Source organism: Mycteria americana, chromosome 5 (genome assembly GCF_035582795.1).
Source record: "Mycteria americana isolate JAX WOST 10 ecotype Jacksonville Zoo and Gardens chromosome 5, USCA_MyAme_1.0, whole genome shotgun sequence".
NCBI lineage: Eukaryota > Metazoa > Chordata > Aves > Ciconiiformes > Ciconiidae > Mycteria > Mycteria americana.
Window position 1 is genome coordinate 2375032 of NC_134369.1, and position 14466 is coordinate 2389497.

General features: G+C 46.4%; 1 long non-coding RNA gene across 1 annotated transcript in view; it reads left to right on the forward strand.

Moving 5' to 3' along the window:
• Positions 1-1297: 1297 nt before the first annotated feature.
• The window catches only part of LOC142410067 (uncharacterized), a 44671-nt gene continuing 31502 nt past the window's right edge, over positions 1298-14466 (forward strand). Inside the window, exons 1-2 of the long non-coding RNA XR_012775818.1 lie at positions 1298-5797; positions 10198-11107. This is a non-coding gene — a long non-coding RNA (uncharacterized LOC142410067). The remainder of the gene's footprint in view (positions 5798-10197; positions 11108-14466) is intronic.

Here is a 14466-nt window from a genome sequence, read left to right on the forward strand (position 1 = left end):
CCTGCAGCAGCAGCAGCTCTCAGGCTCCTCATGTTGGGAAGTTGGGTTGCTCTGGCTTCGCTAAAACCATTTGCTCTCCTCCTGTGTTTAGTCATGGACGTTAACGTGGAAGATCTCCCGTCATCATCTCTTGGTGATGGCAGCGGAGGGAAAAAGCAAAACATCAAAGGCTTTTGGGAGATGAAACAGAGGTACAGCCAGAGCAGAAAACAGCATTGGACCTCATGGTAGTGGTGGTTCTGGGGCCTGGGGCTGCTCCTTACAGTAAAGGTAAACTTGCATGAGGATGAGTAAGAGAAAGACTGGCCCCAGGGAACTTTGTGTCTCTGGGTGAGGCAGGGTGAGTGCGCAGCGCTGAGGTTCTCCCCAGCATGGGGCAATGAACCACTGAAGCCCGTGGGCTTCCTCTGGATTTCTGCTTGATGCAAGGGTGGTTGGGCCTTTGCCATTTTTCCAGTTTGCACGCGACCCTGAGAGCCAGTCACTGGTGCTTGCTGTGACAGAGTGACAGAAACATCACCGTGACCTTCGCCACGCTGCGTTTAAAGCCAGGAGCTGTGGTCCCGGGTCCTCCTCCCTCTCCGGAGTGCCTTGAGACGCTCTTAGCCAGGCCCTTAACTCTCCCTGTCATCCTTTTCCCTTTCCTTTCCGGTGTAAATGTGGGCATTGCCTCCCTCTGATGGGATGAGCGGTCCCTCACTGCTGCTCTCGGATTTCCCTGGCCTGTTCAGGTCCGTGAGGGTGTGTAAGATTTTCCCCGCCTGCGTTCGCACTCGTTGGCACCTGACATCGCGGGAGGGAGAGAAGGGCGCTGGAGGCAGCTCGGTTTCAACGAGCGCCCAGAGGAAGGGGCTGCCGCCTCTGGGATGTGGAGAACCCCAACGGGTAGCAGCGATGCTTACCCAAAAGTCCTCTGCCTTTTTCTAAAATGTTGTTACCGTTTTTCAAATGGCGTCACGATTTTATAGGACATGTCAACCTGGCGTGGAGAATGAAACCAACTGCCTGCCGCAAAGCAGGAACAGAGCCGGTGGTGTCGTCCCGTCCCGCTTGTGCCCTCGCTGCCAGCGCCGGAGTAGAGCCGGGGTGTGAGCGGAGGGGAGCTGCCAGGAGAGCCAGAACAAATCCCCCTGGGTGGACGGGGGCTTCGGGGAGGAGATGGCGGGCAGCCACCAGGGCCAACAGCAGATAGATGGAGTCATCCATCTAGATAGATGGATAGAAGGGCTGTCCTCCTGCCAGACTCAAAGCCGTGTCTGCATATCCCTTTCCTGGTGGGTCCGGCGGGGGCTGTTGTCTGTGCTCAGATGACTGTAAAGTTGCTTTGTGCTTTTCAGCTCCTCACCTGTCCTGCGTTAAGCAGCTAAATTTTGAATTGAGAGCTGTCTCCAGAGTGGGATATAATTTATTTTTTTTTAAGGATCCTACAGAGACTGTATTAAAAAGTAATACAAGAACCTTCGTTCTTTGCAAGGGAGAGAGTAGCCTGTCCTTCTCTGGAGGTTTGTGCAGCACGGTCAGGCAGCCACAAGAGGGCACAGGCAGACCAGGCAGGGAATGTCCTCCTCCGCTGTCCACCCTGCGAGAATGGAGCATCTCCAGGGTCCTACCTCGCTTCTGCTCCTGCCTCCGTGAAGGCATCGCGCCTGGCTGGCCTGTCTTCTGCAGCCTCTTGGCAGGTGTATTTCTGCAGCCTTCCTCCCCTGCTGGCAATGGGAATTGGTGTTAGATGGGTGCCACTCTCCTTAGGCAACTGGCGAGTAAGTCTGTGATGTGGAAAAGAAGGATTTGGATTTCTTTAAGAGATTCTTGGTTAAGCCTGAGGAATTGCAAAGCAATGAGGATGGCCAGGTGAGAGACGGGGAATGATTTGCTATGTCTGGGTCTTGAGGTGTAATGTCCTCGCTAGAGTCAGTAGGGATTGCTGTTCAGAAACTCTCCTGTGGCTGGGAGCTGCACCATGAGGTTGGCTCCTAAGCTTCTACGGTCTGAGAAGACATCAGCCCCGTCCCTTATCCCCATCTGCCCACCTCTTCCATCAGAGCTTTCCTGCTGTTTTCCCTCTCGGAAATAAACCATGGTCCAGTTGCCAGACCCTCTCCATGTCCTTTGAACGGAGTCTCCGGGTCCTCTTGTACATGCTGCTGTATGAATAGCATTTCTCCTTGCACCCATTTGTCCCGCGACGTAGGGCCTGCTAGCCTGTCCTGGGCAAAAAAAGAGCTCCAAAGGGATGGTAGTTCAAACATCTGCCTTCATAGATGTGTTTGACTTGCTTGAAGGACAATGAGCAAAACCATCGGAGAGGATTTTGTTTTCCTTCCTCTCTCCTTCCTAAATCCTTTTTCCCTGCCATAAAGCATAAAGGTTTTATAGCACGTCTGGAGTTCCCTGTCCATAAATCAGCCTTTGTGCAATTCCCCTTGCATTCTCATGCTCTGTAAGCAGAAAAGCATCCGTGTGTGACCTTGATCTCTTCTTGAAGCTGATGAGGAAAAGGGCAAGTGGGAGTGGACTGCCTGTTCGCCCTGGAGGTGCCCTGGTAACTGTAGGACCAGAGACGGGTGTGCTGTGAAGGACAGTGGTCCTGTCGTCCCTGTAACAATTCATGCAGAGGGGCTTGGCCAACTTGAGTAATGATGTTTTGTAGTAGTGCTATAGGTATAGAGATGCACCAGGACAAATGTACACATAGCTTCATGGTATATCCGTTGTGCCGCCAGCATCTTCATCAGCAGCTTCTGATGTTTGTTAGTATTGTCAATAACCAAATTGGCAGGATGTGAGGCATTTTGGCGTGGCACCAAAACACCAATAGTCTGGCAGTTACGGCAAAAGGCACCAGAGATCTCCCTGTGGTTTTGGGTTTTTTCCTACACCAGTTCTAGTGTAGATTATCCTGGGTGGTATCAGTTCAGCCATCTGTCTTGGAGCTTCACTTTCCCCATCTGTCAAACTGGGAGATGATTAGTTTCCCCCATGAGGTGGACATTTGGGGCACACCTTTTAGGATGGCTTCTATCTAGAGTCATAGTAGGAGTGATAAGGTGTGTATGTATGCTTGATATATTTGGTCTACTTGTACGTGGGCTCTGAGCATTTCTGCCTGTATTCATGGCTGGGAGGGATAAGGGTCTGCAGGTCCAAAATGAGGCATCTTAACCTGGACTGCAAAGGAGCTTGGGTTTGGAACAGAACAGGGGTATTTTGCATCTCTCATGGAGGTTAGCGTTGTGCACAATGAGGTGCTTTTAGGTACTTAAATGTTAATACGTGTTGAAGTGCAGAATCCAGTAGACTTCGAATGGCAAGGAGAGAGAAACCAGGATGAGGGACCTAGAGATGTGGTTGCTCATGGCAATTCCTTGGGTCTGCTGGTCCTGTCCTTTACCCTGCCTTCAAAGTTACCCAAGGTTTGCCCAGGGCTGTAAATCAGGCTGTCTCTGCACAGTCGGTCAGGCTGTCCCCATGTGCACAGAGATGTATGTTTCCAGGAACCAACGAATGAAAGGGGTTTTCTTGTTTGTTTGTTTGCTTCAGGTGCAGACAAGAAGGGAGGAGGTAAGCCGATGGCATCAAAAAAGCCAGCTATTTCAAAGCTTTCGTGATGACCAGTAATCTTCTTTTATGATAAATGTATCAAACCAGTGAGGGTTACTGGAGAATAGACACCACTGTTACCAGCCGTGGGGAAATTCCAGTCATTTCAGAAATTCGGGGAGCGTGGCCCTGCCAGGAAGAAGTCAATGTCCTGGCACAACTCTCAATGTGCACGTGGCACTGCGGGCTGGGCTGGTCAGCTCTGCCAAGGCAACGAGTTCCTTATAGGAGCAGTCCCTGTGGTGCCACTGCTGCTGGAAGCCAAGAGGGCAGTTTTGCTATTTGTCATGTCAATATTTCCGTGTTTGTGCAAGGGTTATTGGGCTGACCTGAAAGGAGCTGAAAGGTTGACTGTAGCCAGCCTATTAAGGCAGATGGACTTTGTGCTGGTTTATATAACATTCGCAGGGTTGTCAGAAGCCAGAACAGGCCCCCAGTGGGGTAATTCCTGTTTGCAAGAGATAAATTGGATAGCAAGATGCCTTCTAGCCCTGCTTGCTCTGTGGCTGTAATGATTTGAATTTTGTTCAGCAGCAAAATAGAATCATAGAATCATTTAAGTTGGAAAAGACCCTTAAGATCATCGAGTCCAACCGTAAACCTAACACTGCCACGTCCACCACTAAACCATGTCCCTAAGTGCTTCGTCTACACGTCTTTTCAATACCTCCAGGGATGGGGACTCAACCACTGCCCTGGGCAGCCTGGTCCAGTGCTTGGTAACCAATGCTACGGTTGCGTGCCTGTTGCTGGAGGGGCTAGGTCAAGCAGAAGGCTAAAGTGTGCCATTATCTACGTCGTGGTGAGGTCAAGCGGACAGGGCTCAGTGGACAGTGAGGTCCCTTCCAGAAGGGCTGATGTGTGCCACGGGGAACTGCAGTAAAGCAGCTGCAAAGCCTGTGCGCCATGGAGCTTGACTAAGCAGCAAAGGATCTTCAGCATCCTCTTCACAGCAGCTGTCCAAAGAGACCAACTCCTCCCTACATATCAAGTAATAGTATATTCTGCAGGTCCCTCCATCGCAGGGGATCTGGGCGCACAGTGTGGCAGAAGGCATTGAGGTGAAGAACAGGGAAAGCTTTAAATAGTGTATTTAGTGGGCAGTGTCAGGAGGCAAGAGAGGGAACGTGAAAGGAGACGAAATCAGAGAGAAGCAGGAAGACGGAGTGGCGTATACCCTTGGAGGGGAACTTGTGCTGGATCACTGGTGGCGATGGGAGAATTCATAGCTCGGTATGATTTCACGGGTGAGATGGCAGGTATGCGGTGCACAACCTGACGAAGAGAGAAGTGAAAGAACTCATTTGGTGGCGCATTAGAAAGGAAAGAGAATGTAGAGGAAATGAGACTAGGTCTAGTTGTGGGCTGGATGCGGAGGGAAGAAGGGCAGATCTGAGTTGACGGTGATGCCTTGGCTCAGGAGATGTGTTAGTGCCAGCTAGCACGATGGAGCAGAGAGACAGCAGAGGAAGTTTGGGAAGGAAAAGGTAATTCTTAGCTTTCTTTTGGCCAGGTTGAACTTGAAATGAATGCCCTTGTAGGAGAAGATATCAGGCTGGGTTAGCTGAACAGGAGCAGTTGAGTCATTGGTACATGTCTGGTTACTTACAAGTAACTTCAGTGATGGGAAAGCAGTTCACAGCACTTTGTGTGGGAGTAGCAGTAAGCCTCAAAACAGCTCCCCATGGGGCCGTCTCAGAGAGGGGAGCTGTGAAAAGGAAGCTGAAAGAGAAGTTGGAGGTGGTCCCTAGAAACCTCTGCAGTGAAAGCTCTAGCACTCGTTCCTGTGCTACTGGGAGAGCTTTCAGTGATACTCACATGGGCACACAGAACCTCATCAGCTTTTTAACTCAATGTACGATACCAGAGACTTCGTTACTGTTTCCTATTTATGCTTCCAATTGAGTTCTGGGACTGCACGTTTTCCTCTGGCAGATGTAGACGTGCTATTGGCTCACGGACAGCTCTTTGCCCTTAATTCCCCTGGCTCATTCTGCTAATTCTGCTCTGTTAATCACCTTAGAGTCAATTTAAGATGCCTCGTGCTAATGGACAAGTACATCAGTCACGGTTGAAAGACGCCTTTGCTCTTTCTCCATCAGAATTGCAGCTGGGGCTGGAAGAGGTGTCTTGTCCATTGCCTTTGAAGACCTTCCCCTTTGTCAGGCCACCCGCTGAATGCCAGCTGGCGAAAATGGTAAGGAATGAAGCACTAATCCAGCTTTCAGTCAAACTGCCTGCAGTGCAGGGCGCTTGACAAATAATGTTTCAGTGGGAATTGCAGCAGTGTCTAACGGTCCCATGAGTGGATGACAAGAGCGCTTTTGGGCAGGTGAAGTGTTGGGACCACCCAAAAAGCCTGACAGCTCTGGCTTGCATTAAGGCTAAAGACTCTTCTACACTAGGAACACTAACAGAGGGGACGTGAGGACCAGATCTTGTTCATCTAGCACTGGAATGATATGCATGTGCCAAGAGAAGACCTCATGTTTAACCACCAGTTTAGGTTGGCTTTGCAGCTCCCCATTCTTCTGACCAGACCATTGCATATCCGTGGGTTTAGTGACACTTCTGGTTTGCAAAGGGACTCCTGGTGTGACAACTAATTTAGACACATCAGACACTACAACAAGCTCTGTAAAATCCTCAGTGACTCTGAGAAGATTTGAGCTTCCCCGTGGCGCGTAGTCCTCCAATTGTTTTGGCCTGGGCTGGTGCTACTGGGTCCGTGACTGAGTGATGGGATAAAACTTACCTCCTTTGCAGCAGATGGTTCTTTCATTTCACATGCAATGCAAATACCACAGGATATTTGCACAGAGGGAAGAAAACTCCGGAGGTAATTTAGTCCTACTCCCTGCTCGTAGCTGGGCTACATTTGAGTTAGGTCAGGCCGGTCAGTGCTTTATCCAACTGAGTTTTGAAAACCCAGAAGTAATTTTGCTGTTGTCAGCAGTAGTGTCACTAGCTTCTCTTCATTATGCTGATTTTAAAAGCCTGGCTTTACACATTCAAAATGCACAAATATCTTAAACCCTCTTACTGCAGCACGTGTGCTACCACGCTGTGATTTGTCACTGTCTCAACAACACATCTGTGAGACTCTTCCTGAAACTCGGGTGCATTTACAAAATATTTCAATAGAGACCTTGAAAATTGTCCCTTTCTGTTTAGAGGTGGTTACAGAGACATTGCGGAAAGGAAATTGCTTCTTAATCTCTATCCCCCGTTTTGTGTGTGATCCATTTGTGCATCCCAGAGCAGACTGATGCAACATCTCTTTGCTTTTTATTGACATCTCTTTGCTTTTTATTGATGGATTTTCTATTATGCAGACAGAAATGTTCATAGAGTCATAGAATGGTTTGGGTTGGAAGGGGCCTTTAAATATCATCTAGTTCCTGACTTGCCCAAGCTGAGAGATGGAATCTCATGTTGCAACATTCAAGCCCAGACATTTTGTTATTAGGCAAATTGTTGATTTTTTGCAGGGATGTGAAAGGAGTCATGATGCTGGAATGCTGCAATGAACACTGTAGTTCTAAAGTCATCCTGATGATGCCTTGCCCTCTAGTGATGTTGGATTGCATTTCAGTTACATACCTTTACCAAATCAGATGTTTAATTTTAGCATTTTGTGGGCTTCAGCGGGATCGGGAGGCAAGAATGAGCAAGGGATTGGAATTGGTATTGGCAGCAGCACTTTCATTTATGTTCACACTTTATTTCCCCGCCGCCCCGGGTGATGGTGAAGAATAGGCTTTGCTGCTTAGGTCCGTTTGGCGTCATGAGTACGGCCTAAAGGTCTGTTGACTTGCAAAGGGCGGTAATTTCAACTCAGAATGATTTATCTGGAGATGCTTATAGGACCAGGCAGAAGGAGGAACTGGGTCCAGCTGAGAAACCAACAGCATCTGCTGCAGATTTAGAAACCAAATTTTCAGGTTTTATCAGGCATCTATAAGCAAGGATTATTTTTTGTTTTAAATACAGTTTTTCTGGACTAATTCTAATGATAATATCATCGGTCTAATTACTCTGCTAAGCGTGTTCTTCTTGTCTCAGCTGACACTTTTACATCTCCATGAGCAGTGACTCCCAAAATCACTCACAGAGCTCTTCACCAGAGGTTCTTTCCTGATCCGGGATGTTGTTTGGCACAGAAGGGACCTAAAACAATTTCAGAAGCTCCTATATAGGCTTCTGGTAGAAGGGCAGTGAAATGGCACAGACAAGGGCTGATATGAAACCCATGAAGAATCCCAGTGAAGTAGGCTGATTTGGGCTGGACCCAAAGGCTGTCAGGCATTCTTTGAATTAGACCCATGCACGTGGGCTCTGGCTTTGTGCTGGTCACTATGAAAATAAGGGAAAAATCACAGAAGAGGAAGTGCAGTATGGTTGCTATGTTTTATATAAAACGGGTCACTGCTTAATGGAACAAGGTGCAGATCTGAGTGCAAGATAATTGAATTAAATGAATCAGACAGGTAAACCAGCCATACCCATTTCAGCTAGGATGTGTGCAATCACAAGCAATTACTGTGATTAATCTTCTCATTGTCATACACAAATTCAGCACCTGGCCAAGAAGTTGCATAGTTGTCTAACCGTGCTAAGAACGACGCTTCAGGCAAGGGTGGTGCTTCTGTGTGAGGATCCTTCTCGTTGACCTCTTTCCCACTCTTCTCCTGAGAGTCTTGGGTTTCTGCTGAGCTTCCCTTGGCTGCTTTGGCTTGACCCAAGTAGCCTGTGCTTGAGATGGAAACAGTTGTTCGGAGTGGGTGGTAGAGCTCTGTTACAAAAACCTAGGGTATTTAAGAAAACAGTCATCCTTCACACCGGTGGAGCTCCTCATATTTGCAACCAAGCAACCTCCACAGGGGTTAGATAGCACCTTTATTTATAACACAGCTTGCTGACTTGCGTGGAGTCCCCAAGTATAGGTACAGCCTAAAAATAATGTCTTTGTCTCAGGATGTGTAGTTGTAGCAGGATATTGCCATTCGTGTTAGCATCGTGAGTACTGGATACCCTTATCTTTTGGTAGCTCACAATTAACCCCAGGCTAAAAAAAACCCCTTTCCTCCAAACTGACTGGCTAATTCTGACCCAGAAATGCAACAGAAGTTATTGTAGCTCCTGTGAGTATTTCTCCAACAAAACTGGGCTTCTCACCAGACAGCTGGAACTGGATACGCATGCTGTCTAATTCTGCAGCAGGCTCATGGACAGTTTGTCTCCCTGGGGTGCTAGGAAAAGCATTTCGATACAGAGCAAAACTGTAATCCAGGACTTGTTCAGCGACTAGAGAAGGCTTTGAATCTAATGCCTGATTGACAGGGAGTCCGTTCTCTCCCTGAGTCTAGAAAAAAACATTGACTGAAGGTAAAAAATTGGAACATCTTAATTTTATGGTTCAATTTTATATATGTCAACACACAGCACTCATTACTGTGAAGTCAATTTATCATCAGTAATCCATAATCCACAACCCGTAATCATCAAACTTGCACCAAGATATTTCAGGAAACAACTTCAACTTTCCATATACATCATGAGTTGGCCTGCATATCATAGAATAGGATCCCAGACAGGAGGATTTTTCTGCATTTCATCTTGCTGGTCACGGCTGGGTGTTTGTGGTTTGTTTTTGCTGGAATGCATTTTAGTAGTTGTTTCCCTTGCCAACGGGCTTTCCGCCTCTGTTCCCATTTCCAGTAGTTAATTTGACTGTTCAGCGCCGATGTTTCTAACGCTGGTTCTTAGCAGAGGGCTGGATGTGCCTCTGTGAGGAGCTGGAGTGACTTTGTCAAAAAGAAGTCATTTCAGAAAATGCGCTGTTTGATAATGCGCTGCTCGCAGATAGATTTGTGTGTGTGTGTTAATGTCACTGATATGCTATAGTAATAATTGGGCTGACACTTTGGTCATTTTGCATCATATTTATAGGGAAGAGAGAAGTATATGGTAAACATGTTGAAGCTGTTCTTCTGGATCTTGTGAACTTCTGGACTACTATCACTGTATTTTCCTATAAACCCACATCGAAATGGGTGTCTGCTACATATCGTTATTCAGGATTATATAAGACTGTTTTTAAATTAAACCTTTTGTATGACTCACATTCTCAGCTTGAGTACACTGCTGTTGCTCAAAGAAACAAGGTGAATGTAGATAATTCATGGACCAGCCCATAGTCCACGTAGAAAAGATTCCTGTGTAGAAAAGATAAATCATCTACGCTGCAACCTCAGAGACGTATTTATGTTCAGACTCAGTAGATTTCTCAGTCTGAAATGGGAAATAAATGAGCTTATCCTGTAGCTCTTATTGGAGTAATTGTTTTCATGTTGTTTCTGGTCAGTGTTTAGGAAACAAAGTCCACACCTGGCCTAGTTCTGTCAGCAAGCGAAATGTGAAAATAATAACTTCTGTACACAAATGCGACCTTTTCATAATTATCTCCTCCTCCCCGTCTCATTCATCAGCAAGAGGCTGAGCAGCATCGTAAACTTTATCCTCTTTGAAAGGCTTCTTACCACCTTTCTGAAAGGACGCTGTAATGACTTGTCTTCTCTTTTCTTCTCTGGCTAGTCAGAATTCTGCAAAATGTTCTTCGTGTGTCTTGCTTGATCTTCCTGGCTAAGCTCCTGGCTGAGACGGTGACTCCCCCAGCTGAATCACTGGATTCCTGCGGTGGCTGGGGATGGTGGTGCTTCTAAAAACACACACAGTAGAAAGCGACTTCAGATATTGTTAAACAACTGACGTGTCTGGGGATCATGGAGGATCTTAACGTCTTCCTGAAGAAGAGGAATGACATCTCGATTCAGACCTTAGTATGCTTGAATGGCGAAATTTCTGGGGCGCTGGAAGCGTTGTGCACCGTGCTATGCAAAGCCAAATCCTGTTGGGTTGAACAGATCTGTCCCAGGATAGCGTTAGGGTTGCCGTGGGGCAGTGATTCATCTCCTGGCTTGCTTTTGAATTCTGGTATTCTGTATTATTCCCTTAATACTATTTACAACATGGTTTTCAAACAAATGATGATTCTCTGTCCGGAAATGTGAAGGAAATATTTGCCTTACAAGAAGCTAGCAACTTCACCTATACCCTATTCTGTAGAAACTGCAAATCAGCCAGGAGAGAGGGACAGTATCAGTAGGATGCACTATGGAAATGTTTCTATACTATATTTGAGGAACTCAGCCAGCTTTTTCAAGCTGCCCAATGAAATATATGATAATGTGTTATAACACCAGCACAAATGCTGAACTAAAAATTGAGTTTCTTCAGAGGCTGAACGTGCCATTGACTTTTCTGAACAGAATTTAAACAACCTGTTGCAAGAAGGGAGCTACGTGACAACGTACCTTCTTGCACTATCTGGGGAAAAACTATGTACGAGCACCATGATCGCCTTTCTTATCACGTTGATGCCACACACTAGGTATGTTGTGAAACATACAGTATCCTGAGACATCTGGAATTGGGCCGTTGCAGAGTAAGTAAACCAGATTTTTTTTAAAGCAATGTTTCTCATGGATGAAGGGTTCTTTCCAGGTCTTGCCAATCATAAATCTCTATTTTCTTAGGCTATTAAGTAGCTTAAAATAGAGTTGGAACTGATGAGCTTGATGCTTGATATTTAACATAAGAATATTAGGCGTATTTTATGTTGATTTCATGTCTTAGATTCCTTACCATCCATGTGCTAATTTCAAGGGCAGGAGGGAATTGAAAAGGCTTAATTTCAACTAGCCCATAGAAAATTTAGTCTGTCACAACTTACTGACACCTAAACTAAGATAAATTAAAAAAAAAAAAAAAGACAACCCAGACACTTGTACTGTTGGGTTCACAGGGGCAGTATGTTTCCCAAGTTCCCAGCTGAGGGATGAGCTGAACTTTGGATAAGCTGAGCCTAAGCTTGTGGAAGATAAAACTTGGAAAACTGGCTAGCTTGCCGCATTTCAACTAATGCCTGTGGATTCCCAGCAGAGGTACAAGCCCTGTGTAAAAGCAGAGGGTCCTTAGGTATGGCTGAGATGTGGCTGGAGTGTAGGCATCAACCCAGAACGTGAACTCAGAACTATCGGGTCCTTGTTCCCCTTCAAGCCACGTTGCCTTGGGATGCTCAGAGGTTCTAGGAAGAGTCGTACTCCTGGGGAAGAAAGCCAGGTGATATATCAGTTTGTAACAGTTTATTTTTGTGTAAGAGCTCCCTGTGTTTGTATGAGGGGAATGTGTTTATTCTAGGATCAGATAAATGGCCTAATAATGGGGCAAGGTAGGGTCATTTTCTGTTTTGAGTTCTGTGACTTCTCATAGAGTGCTTTCTGTGCAGAATGAGTTTACCTATGAAGCAATTAATGTGTACTCTGGAAAACTGTAGTATTGATTTAAGGTAACAGATAAGCATAGACTGGCCTTCCCCGGCTATCGTTTTGTCACCTAACCTAGGACAGCCTATGCGCTTCCTAGTCACGGCCTCTGTCCGTTGTCGTGTGCTCCTCTGTCTGGTGGTACGGTTCAGATGGGTTTATTTGCAAGAACTTCACGGTCCCACAGTTCTGTTAAAGCCTCTGGGCTGACCTAAAGCCCACTGAAGCATTGGATGAAGTCGTCGGTTAGAAAAGCTGCTGCAAGCTGCTTACCGTACCTCTGGATGAGCCACGGATGGGCAGAAAATTGAGTTTTAGACAAACTGTAAGAAGCTTCTATGGAAGTTTTCATATCAGTTTTGTTCTTGGCTGCCTCCCCGAATGACCTGGAGACTGAGTTTGAATGGCCAGGCAAATCTTTTTCCAGGAAGATATCCTTTTCTTCGGTGCTTTTTCCCAAGATGGGGGTAAGCAGCACCATTGTTCCTGGGCTGTGTGAAGGCTGATAAAGAAATCTATCTATCCTATAAAAGTCAATGCTATAAAAGTAATTTCACTAATTGCACCCTGTGAAGTGGAAAAAGGACTTTCCACAATCACGAGCTAACAGCTCCAATATAAAAAAACATAGTTAGGAAAAGCGTGGGAGGCCATAATCAGCAAGTCTGATCCCAAATCCTTTCCTACAGTTGGCTTCCACAGCGTTCTTATAGTTCTTGGTCTGGGATCAGATTTTGAACTGATAAGAAGAGCAATTACAAGACTAAAGCTGAAATTCAGAGTTGAATCACCCTTTATGCCAAATCCTACCCTGACCCTTTAAGAATTCTGAATTTGAACGTATGTTCTTGATCTCAGAGCCAGACCTGGATGGTGACATTCCCACCCTAGAAATGTCCTAGCTAGCTCAGTTGGCTTCTCCATGCTACTAGTTAGTGGGTTTGTATTGCAGAAGGTGCTCCGAGATTCTTTGAGCACTGCAGTGACTCTGGATGTGACTGGAAAAAAACACATAAAGCATTTTTATGGTCAACAAATAGTTATGGTTTTATTGAGCGGTAGAATACACAAGAGAAAAATTGTTGGTTTTGAGTTACTGAATTTTTTTTTTTTTTTAAGAACGAAATAATCAGGAGCTGTCCTATAAGGAATGTGGTTTTGATGTTTTAACAACTAGAAAACATTTGGAATGTTAGGAAGGCTTTCTTAGGAAAGCATCTACTAGAAGAGGCCATGGCTAGGACATGGCAGCTTGTTACAGAAAGAAAAGGATGTCTTTGCCCTAATGAAGACCTAAAATCCAGCCAGTGTGATCAGCCCCCGTAGCAAGGAGTGATGGTGCCTGGAGATATGTCCTGATGAGGCTCTGCCGGGGCTCTGAGCCTCCTGAGCCCTATTTCAGTAAGCAGCTGGGATCTTAGACTCCTCAAATCCATGCTTAAAGGAAAAAATCTCAATGCAAATCCCCTAATTCCCATTGTGCCTCTGCCTGGAAACATGGGGCTAGATTTCACGTCAGTTCACAAACCTGGCAAAGACCCATGGCCTTCAGTGGCGTTAATTTTTGTCGCTGAAGGTCTATGCTACAGCGTTAACCTGCTTTAGCCAGAGTGCAGGAGAAGCGTGTGCTTTGCAGGGGGCTGAAACGCACGACTGGAGGGCCCTGTGTGTGTTCCCCTGCACCGTCCCCGCTCTCGGAGCTGGGGGAGGGCGAGCTCCAGGCGAGCTCCAGGCGAGCTCCAGCTCACCACGAGATGTCTAGTGATGTTGCCAGCCTCCGCCATCTCCTCTGAGCCTCTGCTCTGCCCTTTCTTGCCTTGTGTCTCCAGCGTAAGCTGCTGTCCAGGCGGATACTAGCGATGAATGGGAGAATATGGGACACCTGATTTCAAGTTGCCTTTTCTCCTCTCGCCACCCCCTTGGTATTTTTTCTCCCGGTCTGTCACACATCCCTCCTCAGCCGGTTCCCTTCCCACATTTCTCCCACCTCTGTGCTTCTCCTCCCAAAACACGTGCCCATCTCTCTCCTGCCCAGAGGCTTCTCTTGCCTTTGCTGCACTTGCTTCAGCTAATGCCTTTCTCTGCCGACTGTCTTTGACCCTCCTGGTCCTCCGGCTTCTACTCCAGTCCCTGCTAACAAGTGACTGAAGAGAAGCAAAGCCAGTCCTTTCCCGCCTATTGTTTTATTATCTGCCCTGAAACAAACTCTGTGTTTCCAACTCGTGGCCTCTCTCCGTTGCCAAGTGCTCATGTAGTCAATGATGTGATTTAGCTGGGTTAAATAAACCCTGGCAGGCTCCCAGCATGTTTTACAGATTTTTTTTTTGGGTGTGTGTGTGTTTGTGTCTCATTACAGTGCAACTGAATGACCTTTATGAAGAGAGAAAGCGTACAAGATTTCACCTCATTATTTTCAGAGAAACTAGTTAGTTACGGTCCTCAGAAAGCTGGGCAAAACTGTACTTAAATTTCTGTATTT